We start from the raw sequence: 20,664 nt of genomic DNA on the forward strand, positions 1-20,664 counted from the left end.
AACTAATGTTGTGTTTTAATAATCTGACTACACTTTTCCACTACAAAGTGTCTGATTTTCGGAGGGATGGAGAAATTTGAAATATTTGTTATATTTTTTTCCCAACTGTGTTACTTTAGTTTACTTGTTTTGTAATCTATTAGACCAAAATCTCGATACTCATTTTGACTAAAACATCAGCTGATAATCTGTGCCTGTGATTATTAAAACAAATACAGCTGTCACTGTCCATTGCCAAACCTTTTAAAGCCAGAATTTTTAATATACTAGTTGGTGCTTTCTTGGACCAGGGAGAGTGGAAAAACGAAGGTGGCTGGTGCAGTACATGAGGGTGGAGGCCCTGAATGAAGCTTTTATAAAAACTGTCTCACAGGAGATTTCCTCTCTTCTTTCCAGTTTGGATTAGGTTTTTTGGCATACGTTTGCAAGAAACTCATCATGTCTCTGCATTCAAACTGCAAAAGCCAGCTCAGTACTTTGTGAATTTCCCTTGGAAATTGCTCTGTAATGCTTCATCCAGAGAAGATGCATTTCCCTGTTTGTTTGGTTATAAGCAAATTCACAAAGCATTTATTTTAGTGCTCAATTTACTTGCTTCTGTCACTTCTCTCTTCTCCATTCCTATGGGAAGTTTGTTTGAAATATTTCTTTGAATTTAGATAGCTTGTACTGGTGCCTTTTTGAGAAATTACTTTCTTTGCCTCTCATTGGTTATAATGCCAGGGCAGATGGATTTAACACAAGCTTAACCCTTTTGTTTTTGGAAAAGATTAGTAGAGGCTTAGATAATAACTTGGAAAATACAAGAATAGCTGAATCATTGCCATTCTTAATACAGTAATAATCAGCAATGTGTTCAAGGGTTAGCCCATTGGACATTGAGATAGCTAATCTGACAGTGGATCCTTCTGTCTGTGGACACTTACACACATTCAAACGTTCTCTCTTGAGCTGGCTCTGCATTACTTGCAGGGCTCTTCTCTCCTGACCATTCAGCTGAGCAGCCTTGGCAGGAGGGTGCTTGCTCCTGGCCCCCTGAGAGCCTGGGTGCTGCAGCATCCCCGTGTCTTGGAGATCCCAGGTGAGGGCTCATAATCAATTCCCACAGCTGAGGTGAGAACCCATTTTGGATTTTTTGATGTTTCTACCAAAAGTGTGCTTTTACAGGCCATGTCTGCTGGATGCCACTCCTCAGTGGCCACAGTGCAGCGCCTTCAGCTGGACTTGCAGAGCTGGTGAGACCAGATGTGTGTCAGACAGCTGCTTTTTGGAAATGAGACATTTCCACACCTGCTACTAATCACATGGAGAAATGCCCAGTTCTGGACAGAAACACCAACTGAGTTTAGATGCTGTCAGGTTTGGGTGGAAGCAGTGAGCAGGTACTGTTAATAGCTCTGAATATTTAGATGCCTGTACTCCCCTAAATACTGACATGGCTAATGAAGGCTGCTAATTACAATTTGTTATTTGTTTTTGGACTTGTAGGGTGAAAACTTAGTCAAGAACTATGACTTTTATATTTTTACCTATGGCTTTGCAGGTGGTGAGTTGAGGCTGTAGTGGTTAAGTTGCTGTTTTTATAGTTCAGGCATGTGGATCCACTTCCACGATCCTTTACCTGTTTATCCCAAGGTCACATGCACATCCTAATTCATTTATTTGTAGCTAAATGCCCTTGCATAAACAACTGCATCTATACAAAGTGGGTAGAAGCTGCTGTTCTTATAACTTAGCAGCATTTTATACTGATGGTGCTGGTGGGAAAAACTTCATAAGAATGAAGGAAAAAAAAGATAAAGGAACAGAAAAGCAAACTTTTGGAAGAAAATCTCCAAACACTCAACATTTTCCCAATCTTTCCCACCTCTCATCCTCCTTGTCCCAGTCCATCTCTTTTCCAAAACACATAGACCCTTTTATCTCTGACCTTTTTTCCTTTTTATTCTGCAATTTGTCAAGCATTAGAGAGAGACAATTTACCAGCAGATTATGAGACCTTGTGGAAATCCATTTTTCTTTAGTGTACAGTAGTTAAACATATATAACTTTCAAATCCTCTCTGGGAAATAAGTGACAGGGAGACATTCAGGTAACCCAAACAACACATTTCACAGTAAATGCTGTTCTACCAAAGGGCTTTTAGACTGAATAGCTAAATGTCCCCTCATTTAAGGATATTGAGGGAGCCAGGATCAGGGGATGCTGGGAAGCTTGTTGTCTTACAGTCAATGTAAATATTTGTAGATAATTTGAAGGGAGTCTGAACCCTGAAAAATTTCTGACTCCTGAATTAGCCATAAGGATTTCTCACTTGGTTTAGTGCTCAACTAAAATAGAGACAGCAAGGAGTCATAGGCCTGGTCTGCTGTGCACAGTTCCACTGAAGAATGATTTTCAAGAGAGCTAATTAAACAAAAGCACATCATAGCATGCGTGCACTTACATCAAAGCACACCGAGATTTTACAGGTTTAATTTAACTTTAAATCAGCTTAAATGTGTCTATTTCATGGGCTAGCACTGAGTGGATCAAATCAATTTTAAATTTAATTAAAGTGGTGTTCTTTTCCAGTGTAAGGAGGTCTTATAGGCTTTTCTCTTTCTCTTTATTGATCTCAATGGTATTCTATGAACATGCTAAAAAACCTTTATTTTTCACACACCTTACTTGAAAAACTACTGAATTCGGTCATCTGCCCATGACAAACATTTTTGCAGTACATGTGTACTATTCTGTTACACAGTGAGATCCATATTGGCATGTAATTTTTGGATAAGGTTTTTCATAGTTTGTTTTCACTAAATATCTTGTTGAAAAGAAAATTGGTTGGCCTGTGACAAGTATGTAGAAATCTTTTTTATGACTTTTAAGGCAAGGAAAAAAAGAATTTGTATTTAAATGTAAGCAATTTCCTGTGGTGTTGTGAGTTTGTTCATAATGGGGTAACCTTAAAGGTGATAGATAGTAAGAAAGCTAATATAAATAAATAAACTGTATTTATAATGTAGTAGCAGCTACAGCTCATCATAGCAGTGTGGCTTGTTCAATACTAGAATGAATATTCTGTTTTTCCAGCAAAATGAAATGTATTAAAAAAAAAGAACTTTCTAGTCTCAGAAAATGCATGAATAGTGGAGATTAGAACAGAATAGCTCTAATACTTGTCAATGTTCATAACACAGGTAAGTAATTTTAACATCCTTCAACCTGAGAAGTTCCCCTTAGTTAATGAGCCTGTCCTCTTAATTGCTCAAGCTTCTTACCATAATCAGACAAAAAATCACCACAAGTATTAAGCAACCCCCAAAACATTCTCCTGAGGACTATTTATACAAGATGCAGTGGTCAGTCAGGGCAGTAAAACAGTGGTTTACAAGAAGCCTAAATAAAACCTAGAGCTGTCCTGAGCAGGATGGCCTGTGGCAAGTCAATGGGTAAACATTCTCAGTGCAGAAAGAAAAAAAGGGGAGAAACAGCCTAAAACAGATGAAGGAAAGTCTGTCAATAAATCCAAGCAAGCTCTATTGCCTGTGTTCTCATGCACCTTAATCCTTGTCATGTGTTTGAATGAGGATTATACTTCTCTCCCACCCACCTTTAAGTTCTTTTAATAATCTGAAATTTACATAAAATATGGAATAAATCTATTTGAAGAAAAGCTCTCTTGTACTGCAGGTTGTCTAAGGAAACCTCTGTGTTATGATTAGATCTGTTATGGTTAGATCCTTAACAATTTATTTCAGTGGGAAAATTTCCATTGGATTTAATAGCAACAAGGTCTGAACTACATTTTCATGAATCATTTCAAGACAGTTTGCCATTCAGGAATAGTGGCTTCTTACTAAATTACTTTTTCAGTTAGATCATAAGGCAGATTGTCTTCATTCCATGTTATATCCAGTCCCATGGATGTGGTCTTGAAAGCAACCTGAAACTTGGATATCATAACTTTGGTGAAATAGCCTTAGTACTTTAACACATTATGCTACTATAGTGAGTTATGTTTTGGGAGAAAATGTTCTCACATGTCTTATAAAAGAAAAATTTGCACTGGATCTATTTTTGTAGTGTGGCTACAGCTCTGTGTCTCTCTTTGAGGTAAATTTATTAAAGTAAGACAGGCCTACTTGATAAAATCCAAATGTAAGTACCCTGCATTATTCCATAAAAAGGCATTTTCAGCATGGTAAATGAAATGTCCTTGCTTGAAACTGCATTTCAACACCAAGGCCTTTGTTGCATCAACACAAGCGTGCAGCAGCAGTGGCAGTCACCAGCTGAGCAAAGTGTCCTTTGGGAGGCATGTGGGCAAGCTTGTTGTTGTGAAGGTTAGCAAGGTTTTTGACACTGTTCTGCACCATATTCTTGTATGCAATGTCTTCAGTCTGGAGGTTGAACAGCCAGATGGTAAAATACCTGGTGGGGTGGTTTGCCTCAGAGGGTGCTGAGCAGTGGGACATGCACTGCCTGGAGGCCTAACACGGGGAGTACTGCAGGGTCTATCACTAGAAATGTTTAACAGTTCTATAAATGACTTGGAGGAGACAGTGGAGTGTGCTTTCAACAGAACTGCAGACGCTGAGAAACTGGAATGGTCAGGGCTGGATCGCTCATGCTGTGAAGCTGCACCACTGAGGCTTCTTCATCCTGGAGATGAGGTGGCTTTGGAGGCCCCTAACAGCATGTGCCCTTCTCCTCCCCATCCCCATAGTTATGGGGTTGGAGGCCCCTAACAGCATGTGCCCTTCTCCTCCCCATCCCCATAGTTATGGGGTTGGAGGCCCCTAACAGTGTGTGCCTTCCTCCTCACCCCCATAGTTATGTGGGACCATTGGGGATGTGAAGCCATGGTCTCCACAACAGGGCATGGTGGACAAGGAAAAATGGCACAAGTTGAAATGAGATGTTCATACTGGATATGAAGAAATACCTTCCCACCATGAGGGCAGTGGGGTAGTGGCAAAGGCTGCTCAAGGTGGTTGCACAGCCTTCATCCTTTGGAAGTCTTTAAGACCTGACAGGAGACATGCACATCATTTGAGCTCATGGTGGAGCCCCACTTCAGCAGGAGGCTGGTCCAGAGAACTGTTGAGATCCCTTCTGACTTGAACAATCCCTGATTCTTGTGATCCTACAGGTGCAACTACAGTTTGGCTTGGTGCTTACCTGAGAAACAATATATTGGTAAAGGCTTTCTTTAGCCAATTCTTTTAAAAGATGCATTGGCCTTGTAATAGTCTTTCACAAAACAACTCTTTTGCCTGCTGGTTTCTTACACCCCCCAAAGCAAAGTTATTCTTTGCAACAACAGAATGAAGACTTCATGAAAGAAATGTCACTGATGATGAGCAGTGAATCGGCACAGTCCTTTGTGTGTTCTCACCTCTGCAAAAGCTCACTGATGATAATGCAAGGGGTATAGTTAATGTAGGCAATAGACACACTTCATAATACCAGACAAAACCAAGATCACAGAAGCATATAACAAGATATCCCTCACATTTTTAGAAGTGGTTGATTTGACAAAACAGAAGGATATTTCATAGGTTTCTACAATAATGTGGAATATTTGCTTTCCGTGCAACAGAGAAAAACTGTGACGTTGAGAAGACTGAAAGTTTACACTCTTATTTCTGCTAAGAAATACACTCTAGAAATTGCTGGAATGAAACAGTATTCACACTGCTCTTATTTAAAAACCATTTAGGGTTTGTACATAGTTCATGTGATTCAGGAAGTAGCTATTCTCATTGATCATGTTTTCACATTGTGTTCACTGTGCTGGGTCTATCATATTCCTAGATAAAGCTTAAGGCAGGCAAATACAGATTTTTATCTGGCCTATGGAAATGAAAAAGAGGCAGAGGATGAGCAGGAATCTACTCATATAGGAACAATGAAATTCCTTTGGTGGAGTGTTTTACACAACAAGCAGCCACAGTGGCACAATTCTGACAGCAGCTTGTCAGCATCTATGGTTCCCTTTGAGTTTCACCACTTGTACTTCATTAATTGGTAGAACTCAATGAAGTTAAGAATGAAAAAACACATCTCTTGGGGATTTAAAAATTTTGTTTTTTCTCCACCCAGCCACTTTGATTTACAAGGTAAATTGCTTCTCATTTTAACTAAAAACAAAATGCAGTTCAGAGAGGTTCATTTTTTCCATAAATTGGTGTTCTTAGTCCCTTGAAATGTGGCTCTATAATAAGATTATGTTCCAAATTAATATTGCCTGAAGTCTGTTTCATATAACTGGGGATGGGTATGACGTGTTTTGATGCACATAAGACTTTTTTTGGGATTCATTTAAATCCATCCCAGTTTAGAAGAAGAAACTTACCTCAGCTTTGTAAGTGCCATGTATGAAGTGCATTGTCTTCTCAGCTCATTTACTCTTAGACAGGTGGTCATATAACAAACCATCAGCATAACTGGCTTGAAAAAACAACTTTGTGTCTGTCAGGAGGGAGGACAATAATTAATAGCATATGGAAAGAGTTTCTTTTACCACAGGGATGAAAGGTACCATGGTAAAACAGGATGTGGGCAAATGTATGCTCCAGTTGTCTCTGTCTGTGGTTTGTGTCAGCCTGATTCTGACCAGGAGGTTCTGGCTTACGGTGTGTCCAGATTATAGTCAGAATAATTAATGGTATTTTTTATTTTTTTTGAAAATAGAAACTATGAAACAAGCTTATAACTAGAGCAGTTACTTGATTTCAGTTTTAAGATTCTGGCCTACTATAATTCCATAGAAATTACTCTTAAATTTTGCAGAAAGTATCTTTATTTTCCATTTCACCCAACTGTCAGAAATAGGGGGTACATGTTTTTCAGTTTTGTATGTTCGTATTTCCTGAAACTTTGCCTAGAACATGAAAATTATTAGAAAATACTGGAAGAGTCTGTATATGATTTGTGAACTATCTTTGAAAGGGCAGTTTTTCTAGCTGCTACTGCTGCAAAAAACCAACCCTATTGAAACGATAAGCGTAAGCATGAATTTCTCCAAAGTGCTTAACTTTAATCTATTTGCTATCATCCAGAATTCCAGAGGATTTCAACTCAGATTAAAAATATTTTTTTACCATGAAAAGTCATGCAAATTGATAAGTGGGTCTTACGACATCCTGCCTAGGATGACCAAGTCATGCATATGGTAGAGTTTATCACGTATCTCACACAAAGCAAGGCAATGCTTGATAAGCACTTTTATTGGGTAATTACATTTTTTTTTTTACGTTTGCAAATAAAGCAGATTGATTTCCATCTTGAAGTAATTTACTAACACATTATAAACTCGTCAAATGCTAACATGGTGCAGCATGCCATTTCCTGTTTACTAAGTAATCCTTTGGCCGTCTGCTTTGTGTCTTTCAGGTTGAACCTGGAGCTGTTCTCTGCCAGGGACGTCATGGAGCCTGGCTTCAGAGCCCTCCACCTGAAGGAAAACATTGCCTCCTTGGCTTGGCTTCTTGCAAGTACAAGCCATGGCCGATTCCCAGAGGTTTGCAGGCCCAAGCCAGAACGTGCAGAGGTGTTCCAGGGAACTATTAAAAGGTAAAAATGGTATCAAATTGATGTCATGCAATGCTTCTGGCTGCTTATCAGATGATTTCTTTTTTTATTTAAGCATCTGTTTGTGAAGATTATTTGGGATGTATATGAAACTCGTTCTTACTTTCTTTAGCATGAAAAGCAGGTGTTCTTTAAAGAAAGGACCCAGGTCCTTTCTAGCACAAGGTCATCTATTGCATCAGGAATTTATGGAAAGAGCAACAATGAAATGATCTTATGGGAACAGCACAAAAAGGGAAAAATGCCCTTTGGAGCCTTAAAGGTTCACTGAAACGGTAATTTAAAAGGATTTGAATCCAGTTACTCATGACATTTCCCATGCCAATTCAAAGTTGGCCCGCTCTTTCTTCACTTTTTTTTTTCATTTTATTAGTGTATGCTTTTACAGGAAATGAGTTAACATAAATCATATTACAGACAAGATAAGCAACAAAGTCACTGGAAGTAACATGCTAGGGTAAACAAGAATCAGACTAAAGGAATCCTTGCCATATGGGGCACTCTCAAAAGGCATATAAAATTTCCTGATAAATGAAGTATTTGTGGTACTGTATTTCATATGACAGCAAGAGTGAATTCATCCTTTTAGGAAGGGATATTAAGACTGTCCTTTGAGTGGTGGGTCATGAGTGGGAGAGGCAGTGACTTAATTTCCACTTTGAGTATCCTAGAGAAAAGGAGAAGATGCATATGCACCTCCTACTGCATTGGAGGTCACACAGCAAAGCCCTATGAATTCTGTTTCCAGCAACAAAACTGGACACATGTAATAAAAACAGATGGCCAGTTTTGTTTTGTAATATTATAATTTTTCATAATTTTCATGGTTTCTTTTGTCCTGAATGGCTGTAGTATTCTATACCTTTTCTTGTACAGAGTTCCTTTTTTATCCACTTCTGTTTTATCTCCTTAACTGCATGGCACTTGGAGCTACCTGTGAGCAAACAAGGATAAAAGTATTTTTTTCTGTAAACGTGGATTCTGGAAAAAACTATCTGTGCATCGTTGGTGGAGATTTGATTAGGACTTGCCCATTTGCCTACTTTTTAACAAATTTTCAAGGATGAACTACCAGCAGCTGAGTGAATACTTAATAAAAATTTTGAACTTGCTTCAGTGACAAGTGAAACAGTTTATCTTCCTTTTAGGAAGACAAATATCTTGTTGCAATGAGAATTGTACAGTGGGAATTCTTTGAGTTTCAATGGCCTGGAGGAGTAATGACATCAATAAGTGCAGTATTGTATACTTGTGTATGATAGATTTGCTTGTTTCCTCACAGTGATATTATCATAAACATAATTAATAGAAAATGTGCTAAGGCCCCAAAACCTAAATTTCTGAGTGGTAGTCTGCAGTGTGTACCAGTCTGAAGATATTATAGAACATAAACTAGTGTGCTTTTTTAATTCTCAGCTGTTCACAGCAATAAAACTAGAAAGCACACTAGCAACAGCTACAGCTGAAGTTCCTTTAAAATTCATTTTACAGGCCCAGGATGCTGAGGCATATGCAGAGTTCATGTAAATACTGTCGTGCTTTATAATGCAGAGCAAATTGGTGTAGGAGGAAGCAAAAAGGTGGAAAGGAAGGCTGATACTAGGACACTCCAAAGAGAGGTGCCTGTAGAGAAAAGCTGATGCTCCCTGAAAATTCTGGTGGGCTTGTGGTTTTCTGTCCTCAGAGCTCTTTGGTGATATATTCTGTTGGAACTTTTTCAAAGGGATGAAGGAAGAAGTTTGTTTCCCTGTCACTTTCAGCATAAATGAACTGCTGTTAGACTGTTTTGAATAAAACCAAGATAATATTAAAAATTGTTGACAAAGAAGAATCAAATAGCTTTTTTGGCTAGTTGGTACCTCACTCCAGTGAAACACATACAGAGAGGTTGTCTGGGAGCAAGAATTGTGTTCTGGGGTGCTGTGACAACATCCCTTCTTGCCCCAGTGTTTGCCCAGTGGCTTGAGGACTTTCATGATGAATTCTGAATGCCTTGTTCCCAGCATGACCACAGGTGACTTTGCTGTTCTGCTGTTCTCACCGACACTGGGAAAGGAATGTTCTGCAGACATCCTCTTAAACAAATCTCCAGTAATGTGATGTGTCATGGAATTTGTGTATTCATGACCAGAAGCAGTTAGGGTTTAGGTTTTCCATCTTACTCATAAAATTACAGCTCTTGCAGCACGTAACTCTCAAGACCAAGATGACAAATGCTGTGAACTGCTTAAAGGAGAAGGGTGCTGTTCAACCTCTTACCTATGGGACCCAAGGAAATCCCATAGGGACCGGACGTGACCACAGCAGAAAAGTGATAAGTTATTTACCCATCTTGTACAGCAATAATGTTAAAGTGGAGGATGTGTGGCTTGCCTGACATATCTTAAAAAGGTGGCTTGGGGAAGATGTAAAAAATAATTGCCATGATGTTTTTGTTGAGAGTTGCCTTGGATGTTATTATTGATTCTCAAATATGGTTGTTGAGTTTTTTCCTCTCTTGAACAAAAATGTTGTTATTAGGTTTAAAAGAATGGAGTAACAAACTAATGAAGGGAAAGAAACAAACAATCTGCCAAGCTTGTATGAAGGCAGTGGCAGCTCATAATTTTGAAATAATGTTTCTCATTTATATGTTTTTTGTACCATTTTTTTCTCATTAAATAAGCATGGACAAAACACTGTATATTTGGTCCAAATGTAAAAGTACCTGGCCACACTTGGAAACTGTAGCAATGAGAGTTGCTGTATATGGATGAAGTGTTGTTATGTTTCATAACACATATGAGTGATTCTGACCCTTTGAAGAAAAAAAGTCAATGCCAGTTCCTACAAAAGCAAGGATGGTGGCCAAGCAATGCTGGCTGGAATTTGCATGGGCCTACAAATTCACCTTAGTGTTGGCCTGTAGCAAACATGTAGATATTCCAATTTTATTTAAGAAAAATACAGACGTGCCTCCCCCTCTCCCCCAAATCTTCCAGATCTGCCTAGCAGGGCTAGATTTTTCTCCTACCCTTTGTGATCTGGATGGTTACCCACTGGGGATCAACATGAGATCACCAAACACGTTTTTCCATGGGTGACCTAAATCTGAAACTGTTATCTTCCCCAGCTGAGCAAGCAGTGGAAAATAAAAACAAAAGCAACTACTAAAGAAAACTTCTTGGCCTTAAAATTGTTAAAGAGGAAGCAAGCTGTAGCTGAGAAGCAAGTTTCCAAAACAAAGATCTCCTTAGAGTAATACATTTGACACTTTGCCACAGTAAGAGCTCTGTGCATGCCTGGGAAACCCATGCAGAGTTCAGTTTGAGGAACGTATGGCTACGTGTTCTTCAAACTGAACCCTGCAAGGGTTTCCCAGGCATGCACAGAACTTGGTGGTGAACTCGATGCATTGATGGTTGATCGATTTACTGTGTGCAGCACAGAGGGCTGAGGAACTGGCTGGCCCCCTTCATTTCTCCCATAGTAGTGATGATACTTGCACATCAGAACAAAACAGGCTATTCTCTTGCACCGCAGCTGAAATGCCTCCCCTGTTGCCCCCCAGTGACTGCAGCTGAGCTGAGCTGTTTATGAATGTGTTAGCCCTGAGTCTGCTGAGAGCTATAAATGTCATGCCCTCAATGACATGCCCTCCTGGCTAGGTGGAATTCATTCTTCAGAGTGACCTGAGGATAGGACTACTGCCTTCCTTCCCAGGCCATTTCTGCCAGAGAAACAGCATGAGGCTGTAAATGCATATTGAAGAGTTGTTGGGAGGTCCCTTGGCTCTCTTTTGTCTTGGCTGCTCTACATTGTGGCTCCAGATCCTCCTCCAGTGGGAAAAGATAGATTTATGCTTCTGCCTAATTTCTGTGAGACCAAATCTGAAAAAAAAGGCTATTTTTTAATTTCCACATGTTACAATGTACTGGTGCAGGGCCATTGTGGGGCAATGAAGTGGTTCTTTGACATGATGAAGAGATTAGACATATCATCACTTGTGTTTTGCTGCTCCATCTTCTTTGCCAGAGGTTACTTCATAATGTAAAGCACAGTAAAACCAGAAGACATGGAGGATTTGAGGAGAAAAGCTGTAGGTAATGAACTTCTTTTCCCTGTCTGTGAACATGTCTGGGATACAACATGGAGGGTGATGATACTCCATGGTCAGCAGCAACACCTTTGCTGCTATGCTTTGCACCCTCTGATTGCTTCCCTCTACAGGCATGTGTAATGGATGACAATGTGTTCTCTACCTCGGTGCTTTTTTCCTGGGATGCTGTTTATTCCTTGCTTTATGCAGGTTTCCTGTGTCACTGATGAGTACCATGATCCTCCCAGGGACTGTTCTGATGTTGGTTGCCTTTTTTGCCTATGCCTTCATTTTTGCCAAGGAAAATTAGGGAGCAGCTTTTCTGTACTGTGGTTAAATCCTCTTGGTGTCTGTTGAAGTAAAGCAGGTGCCTGCTGGAGTCTTGTTAGACCGGGAGCTGTCCCCTCTGTGTCCTTTGAGGAAAAATGGTGAAGAGAGTCAAAAGCTGGACTGCTGCCCAGCAATCTTAATTTCTGCCTTGAACAGAGCTGCGAGACAATTTTCCTGGAGAAAATACGAGGTTGACAAATACCACTGAGTAGCCTGTTTGGGAATTTTACCATAACAAATAAGCCATTCTGTTCACGCCTGAGGCTCTCAGATCTGTACCATACGTACCTCTCCTCCTGTCAGGCTGAGGGCTGGATTCCCTGTGCTTGCCTCTGTATTCTTACCTACACAGTTGTTAGCCATTACTCTGCATTCTGTTTGTCTATCTTTTAGATAAAGGAATTTTTTTTTCTTTATTTAATTTGACTGGGATAAAGTAATTATGCAGAAACCACGATATCTCTGATGGTAAGCAGACTGTACAGAATATAACTGTCTAAGCAGAAGGGGGTAAAACTTGGTTTTATGCTACTTCTTTAGGGGGATGTGACTTTTTTGGCATTGTGTCTGCATTTTTGTGTGTATTTTTTCCCCTAGGAAACCCCATCTCATCTCACCCATCAAGTTTACTGGAAATTCAGCATTTGTGGTTGATTGAAATAGGTACTTTGAAGGCAAAAAGAAATATAAATAAAATATAGAAGGTAAAGTTGTCAAAAATGCTTGTACTTTACCATGCTTGTTCAAACTGTTTTATCACAGTTGGATGCCCCACCCCGGCAGCATTTAAGGTCAGGCTGGATGGGTCTTTGACCACCTTGGTCTATGGGAGATGTTCATGCCTATGCAGGGCTGGAACTAGATTGTCTCTAAGATTCCTTGCAATCCAAACCATTCTATGGTTTAATGATTGTATGTTATGGATATGCTATGCAAGAGTGTATTGACTGTGTGATTACCTTACTTAAGTTTGTTTGATATAAATGAAGTGTTTACAGTACTTAATTTTCAGGACAAAGCTGAGAATCTAAGACCCTTTCAAAAGATAAAATACCTCCAAAAGCTGTGGTCTACATGTAGCTAAAATGTTACCAGAGGCTGGACTTGCAGAAATGCATACTGACTGAAAACATGGCTTCCCATCCAAAGACATTTCAAAAGTTTTAATACCCTGGAAACCAGACTCAATCCATCTTAAAATAAAACTTAATTACCTCTGAAGGTCTTGTTCTAAAAGGTGAGTTAAAGCCTGCTGCTCTGTGTAATCACACAAATATGTTTTGTAAGCTTTCCTTAAAAATGTCCAGCTGGCCTGAGCCGAGCTGCACAGGCCTGCAGAGCACAGCATTGCCACTGGGATGCTCCCAGCAAACCCAGAGGGACTCCAGCGCTCTTGTAGATCTGGACGTGGAAACTGGCTTCAGTGGGGCTGGGAGCGCTGGCAAGAATGCTGAGAGTTACATCTTTCCACTTCAGAAACTCAAGGGAGATATTAAACATCCGCTTGATCAGCAGCAAACTCCCTGCTCCAATTCTCGCTCAAAGGATGTCATGTCTAATGGAGTTGAGCTGCCAGAAAGCTGCACCTGAGTGAGGAGGATTTCTGCCTCACTCAGGTTAATCCCTGGCCCAGATCCAGAAGAACTGCCAGAGGAAGGAGCCAAACTTAATTTCTATATTTATTTATATTTCTAAATATTGGCAATATTTATTTTGCTGCTGTTCTTTGCTGTGCTCCTGTAGTTTCTGCTTCCTTTGTGGTAGGAGGAAGCCAGGTACAGAGCAGTGTGTGCTCGTGAACTACTTCTACTCAATGGTCCTGCTTCAGATTCCCTGCTTGTGAGGTGGTATGGGAAGGGAGATACTCTGCTCTCCTCAATCAGAAGACATAGTAGAGCAGCTGTTCCCAGTAACAATAATGACACTATTGCTGAGACAAACATTTTCACAATGATGCATGGGAATGCTAAATCCAAACCACATTGTTTAGCTAATGCGTGCTTTCGCTCTGCTAAAGGGGAACGTCACATAACTGAAAGTAAATTGAAGAGATCAGAGTTTAGAAAATATGACAAAGTTGAAAACTTAAAGCTGTAATACACAGTAACATCCTTTAGCAGTGAAATCAATGATCCAAAGTAGTGTGTGCATGTGTATTTTATGGCAGTTTATTAGGTATGACTCCCCTCTGGCCAGTCCAGTGAACAGACACTGTTGTGAGTCAGGAATGCTTTCTGCCAAGCACTTCAGTGAAACTGAGTATAGCATATAGATCTCCTTTCCCACAGAACATATCAGGCATTGCAACATATCATAGATATGTCAGACTCTAGGTATGGTTTCTGGCATTTTTCTTTAATCTGCACTCCCAGCTGGGACTAATGAAACACTGCTCTCAAGGCTTGTTACATGCACATGGTTCAGAGAGTCCTCACACTGTTTTAATAAAGTAATACTTTTATTTTCATTAGCAAGAGAAGAGGTACTTGCCTCCAGTAGTGATACAGTGCAACAGCTTAGAGAAAGGAAAGTTAAAGATGAATGGAGACCTGAGACATTTAATTCATAAATTAATTACTGAGCTAGATATCTACCTTAATATTGTGACAGCCTTGCTGCTGGCACTTTCAAAATAACTGATATGGGTTTGAAAGATCACTGGAGAGCCTTTTCCTTCTGGCACTGTTGTGGAGAGATTGCTAAGTTTAGATCCCAAGAATGCAAAGTTACTCAATCAAACGCAGAAGTCTGCTAAGTTCATGCAATAAATGCAGATAAAAATGGGGTTTTGTTTCTTACCAGAGGATCATGGTGAACTTCCCCCCTTCCTTTTCACTGTGCTTTTGCTGTACGTTCTGGGCAACAGTGATTCTACCAGGTATGATCAAAGCTAGAAACACCTTTGGCAATGGTTTGAAGACTTCATCTGAACTCAGCAAGCAAAGAAGAAAAAAGGGGAGGGGAAGCACATTAAGGACTTGAAAACTATTTTTAGGTGTGCAGACTAGGGAGCTGACAGCAATATCTGACAGCAATACCAAAGTGCCTGAGTGATTACTTGGTTTTCATGTTAGAGAGTAGAGTCTGTCAGCACATTGATTGTTTTTACTGTCCAGCCTCCTGCTTTTGAAGAGCTGCTCTAGTTAATTTCAATGATACACTATACAGTAATTTTGCCTATTTAAATAAATGGAATTCAGTACCCTCAACAAAAGCCCTGGACGTTATGATCCTCCCATGCATTGTCAGGGTCCTGGGGCACTGTAGCTCATGAATAACACAGATGGAGGAAGGTTTATAGAGTCTGTGGCAGTGGTTTTATTTCATATCCAAAGTGCGAAAAGTTTCTTCCAAAGAACAACATTATATGATACTTTTAAAATAAGTGGGCCTGCTTGGCCTTACAAATAATTGTGCAGGTGCTGTAGGGCTTTCTGATGGAGCCCTTTGCAGGGAAAACTGGAGTGTTGCAGAGGCTGTGTGCTAACCCAAAAAGCCAAATTAAAAACGTATGCAGCCACACTGCAGCATGTGGGTGGCTTTTAGGCAAGTGCAGAGGGTTGTTAAATGTCAAAATCAAATATAGGCATGGGGAAAACTGGTGTCTGAATGGAAAGACTGATCACATGCTTGTCCTGACGTTTAAATGTGTGGTAGGCTCCTCTGAAATTCAAAGTCTGCCTAGCAGCAAGCCAGCTTGTAGGGAAATTCAAATCTGATTTTAAATCTTCGTAAGTTTCTAAAATCTAGCCTTTCTGCAGGTCTGAAAAATAAAGTTTGCCTTTACAATTTATTAACAGCTGCCTTCACATTTTCATGTTGAGGCTGTGGACTTGCTGTCTGCTTATTCACCCTGATGATGTTGCCTATAAAACCTGACAAGTGGCAACTTCAGTAATGAGTATTAACAGTAATGAGTATATAACAAAACATAGCCCTGACATAGATGAAATCTCTGTATTATAGATTTGAAAACTGAGGTACAGAGATTAAATATTTGCTCAGTATCCTTTGAAAAGCTGTAGCATAGACAGAATTTGATCTTTGCTCTGGAAAACCTCAGCCTAGTACTTGATAGCGACCTTTTTATCATCTTTTAGGTAAGATGCCAAAAATTCATGCAACGCTCCCTCTTCATTTGAAGAACGAAATATTAAGTAAACAGTAATGATTTAGTCTGCCTAACCTGAAACAACCCTGCAACCCTGAGATTTTATTGTGTAAGATGAAGACTTGGTTGATTTAAAACAGTTCCTGATATGTGATGACCTAGTCCTTATCTACTGTCCAGCTCACCATATGCAGAATACTCTTTTTTACAAGTTTAAAAAAGCACAACACTATTTCAAGTCAGGCAAATGATTGCATTGAATATTGGCCAAAACAACAGATAAAATCAGCTATAAAAAAATCAAAAAACAGGTACTTTTGGTGGATTAAGGCAGGAGAAATAAGCCTAAAGCTTTCTAAAGTAAATGAAAAAATGATGCTTCATGTTCTTTAGTCTCCCCTCCTCCCCTCGTCCCTTTGTGTAGCTATTTTATCCGTTCTGTTTAGGAGTCCTGCCCTGAATGCTTTTGCCAGTTGCATCACCTTTTAATGTTCCTTCTGTTCATTTGCAGCTACTTTGGAGCTGTAGCAGCTTTTATGTCACTCACCCAATATTTAGAATTTGTAGTTTCCTTAGATAATTGGCCATCTTGACAAGAAGAGTGACACAATCAGCTGTCAGATACTTTTCATTCCTGACTTCCATGCCAAAACTGACATGTGGATATTGGAATAATAATGTGTTATCTTAATTAGGTGTATCTTCATGATACATGCTTTATAACAGATAGAGCACATGAAACTACTGCAATGCCTTGCCAGGGTATCTTTGAAATGAGATTCCCTACTTAAGAGTTTTCTTCCTTAAATAAATAAAGAGTAAACGAACAATTGCAGAGTCCAAGTCTGAATCTTAGCACTTCCTGTTAAACCTCACAAAATAGTGCAAGAAACATGTTTGGTCTGCTTTCTAAAGCTTGATGATGTGATAGGAAGGATGTTGTATGTAACATCAAAGAATGATGTTGTTATACCTCTGAAGCCTGACTTCTGGAAGTCCAAGTGAAATAATGTATGCTCATTTTTCTCCATAACATGGCAATTTTTAATAGGCTTGGATTCTTATCAGAAATGTTCCAACGATTTCCTTCATTGTGTTTGTGTGTGCTTTTTTCTTGACTATCCAAATTTCTCTCACACTTTTCTAAGTTTTGTTAAGTGACTCCCTGCTGGGTTTAGTTAAGAGCGGTGCTGAGCAAATTGCAAGCTGCCAAAACCAGCCAAGAAACCACTGGTGATGAACAAATGTTTCTGCTCTTTCAACTCATGGTGAATGTTACTGTTTCCTTAATTCCAGCATCATGTTCAAGTGGAAAATGGTGCAGTCTGGACAACAGACCTGAACAGTGTTTTGGACCTGAGCAAACAGTGTCTGGCTGAGGATCAGGGTGGATCATAACTTTCACACTTGCTGTCTATATATGTTAGGATTAAAGTCTTGGGAGTATTCCTGGCCCAGTGATCTTTCTTAAAGTAGACTTCTTGGAGCTGTGCATGATGATCTCAGAGCACAATTTAGATCTCTGTATTTATGTCTCTTAGTATGATTACAGACCTTTTTTGCAAAAGACTGTAGAATGTGAACCTTTAGAGAGTCTTGCAGAATGAAGTGCGTAATGCACAAAAGGTAATTCATAGGGAATGACTGGATTAGTTTCTTCTCCATACCCTCTGCTGCAGTGAATATATTGTGTTTTTATCCATTTCCTCTGAATATATTGTGGTTTTCTCCATTTCCTCCTCCAAATGTAGTCTGAGTGGAAGAGGTCCTGCCTGTTGTAACATGCCTTATTAGTGTGTTCTCATCATTGTCCTCAGAACCAAGTCCATTCATTGTCTATGCTACATGTCCATATGATGGCATGCATGTGGTAGGAGGCTTAGGGAAGATCAGTGATTTTGCCAGGAGGGGAGATGTGAGCCCAGGGCAAAGTGTTTGCTCAGCCATTAGCTCTGCTGCAGATTATTTTAGTAATCTGAAAGAGATTTTATTAAAACCAAAGCTAGTCAGATATTAAATTAAGACAAATAAAGTTCCAATAGTTATGAAGAATACCCAATTCCTTCTTTGTCCTGTGAATGGGATGTGCTTTAAAGGTGGGAGCAGGTGACAGACTCCTAGTATTTCTGGCTGTGCCACTAATTTCCTTCAGAACTAATGTTTTTCCACAAGTTATACTCACACAGGCATACTTATTCATAAAAATTCCTTTGAGAACCTTAGATGAGAGACCAAAGCCATTGAAAAAATGCAGATTTCAAATTACACAGTGAAACAACTGACCATTTCAGGAGAAAGGGTCAGTTGTTCTTCTCTCCAACGTTAACTTGCAGGAGGTAGAAGTGATAGTTTTCTTCAAATGTGTGTTCCAGATCTGTACAAAAATGCAGAGGTAGATTCTCACAGAATATATTCCTTTAAATGGCATTTCATAATAAAGGACTTGAACCTAGCTCTTCCATATCCAGTCCCTAGGATCTTTTGGATCAGGCAGGCATGCTTTCTTAGAATCATAGTCATGGAATCATTAAAATGGCTAAAGATCTCAGTGTAAGCCCTGTGCTGTGGAGTGCTAATAACACCTTGAAGCACACTAATCTTTCCTAGGAGACATTTATGTTAAAACTAGTAAATCCCTATAACATGTTTTGGTTTGAATAAAACAGTATTTTTGGACACAGAAATACTCAGTTAAAAAATCCCCAGCTTATACTTGGTGTTCCAATCATAAAAGCCACTTGGTATGTTGTTTATATTTTTTCTGATGCCCTAATGAAGATTAGGTGTCTGCTCTCCTCTGAGTTCATCAAGCACATAATTTAGCAGTGTGTTGCACAACTTTGTACTACTGTATTAACTCCTAGCTCCTAGCTGTAATCACGAAATAAGGCTAGCATGATGTTAAGTATGCTACAAACCAAAAAGATCTGTGGTAGTCTCCAAGGTATCTGTTTTCAAAATGTAAGTTAAAAGTTGAGAAGTGGATAGTATGAATGGTGTGTGTGTGTGTGTGTGTGTGTGAGTGTAGCAAACAAATACAAAGATAAAAATAACAATTTTATGTATCTTGCTTGTCAGGGCCTTATCTGTGTAATGCAGAAAGGTAGAACTCCGAAGAAAGGTTTGAAATTATAAATTAATTTATAAAAATATCAATTTTAACATTACTAAGTCAGCAATAATATTAGATGTCTTGATGAACTCTACAGTGCAGTACTGTGAGCGAAGGTTTCCCTGATGATTTAAAATAGGACATAGTATTTTGGCAGATCTTGTTTTAATGTAGCTGTTACTTAAGAAGGATGAGGGAAACAACAACAGTCTATCTACTTGCATCTAGATAATTGTATTTGCTTATTACAGGTATTGTCTTGTTGGGTGCAAACTACACAGCTCATGAGCTGGTCCTGCCAAGGACAAGGTCAAGGAGAGGTCAAGAAGAACACGTAGGATTGGTGATGTCTTTTAATCTAATATGCCAAACCTAAATCAGCAAACATCTGTGTGATGCTGCTATTGCTAATAGATGTTTAGGAAAGCCAAATGTGTGGTCAGCCCACTAACACTTTAGAATCAGAGAATATGTCAAGTTGGAAGGGACCCATAAGTATTGCTCCTGATGCAGCTTCATTCCATTTCCTTGTGTCCTACTGCTGGTCACCAGAGAGCAGATAAGCACTTCCCACTCCGCTGCTGTTCTTTGGGAAGTTGTAGACTACAATGGGTCCGTCCCTTAGCCTTCCTTTCTCCAAGAACAAAAGAAGCAGCTTCAGCCACTGCCCTAGATCTTGTCCTTGAGGCCTTTTACCATAGTGGTTGCCCTCCCCTGAACACACTCTAATAGTCTGATGTCCTTCTTATATCAGGAACCCAAACCTACGCACAGGACTTGTGGTGTCATCATACCTCTAATGCTAAAGCATTGTGTACTTGCTGTTTAAAATTTGCTCGTTATAATGAATGTAGTTGTCTGCTCTAACTTCAGGTTAAGGCTGTGCATACTGCTGGAGAAAAAGCACATCTCTGAACGGGAGACAAATGATGACTCTTTCTCCCCATCTCATCTGCTCTCCATGGGAAGGTAACCTCTCTTCTTTCAGTTCTTTCCTTGTTTAATAAGCAAATTTGGTTGATTTAGGATGAGTACTCCATGAATGAAGAGATTATGTAACATATGTGGTTGACATAAAGAAGGGATCAGGTTCAACTTAAATTTAAAAATGACTAGAGAACTTCCAGGGACGTATCTCACAAACTATAATGCCACTCAGAGTCTGGAAGTTGTGCAAGACTGCTGGTAAAGAATTTTTTTTCTCAGATAGGCCATTCCCCTCTTATCTTTCTTGACTTCTCTATGGATAGCAGAATTGTTATAATACTTAATTCACTATGGGATAGCACTTCTCTGAATGATGAGTGTTTATAAAAGCTTTCTAACTTGAAAAGCATCTAGCATTCTTCCCCTTGACAGATGACCAAAGGATTTTTAGGAATAGTAAACGTTAAGCGTAGTGGAAGAAAATTGTGAGTTTCTAAGGCAAAACTAGTAATGTAGTTTAAG

At 39.5% G+C, this 20,664-nt stretch overlaps 1 pseudogene; it reads left to right on the top strand.

The window, feature by feature from the left end:
• The window catches only part of LOC136554935 (uncharacterized), a 63,107-nt pseudogene that overhangs the window by 30,208 nt on the left and 12,235 nt on the right, over positions 1-20,664 (top strand).

This window comes from Molothrus aeneus, chromosome 1 (genome assembly GCF_037042795.1).
Source record: "Molothrus aeneus isolate 106 chromosome 1, BPBGC_Maene_1.0, whole genome shotgun sequence".
In the NCBI taxonomy this organism is placed as follows: Eukaryota; Metazoa; Chordata; class Aves; order Passeriformes; family Icteridae; genus Molothrus; species Molothrus aeneus.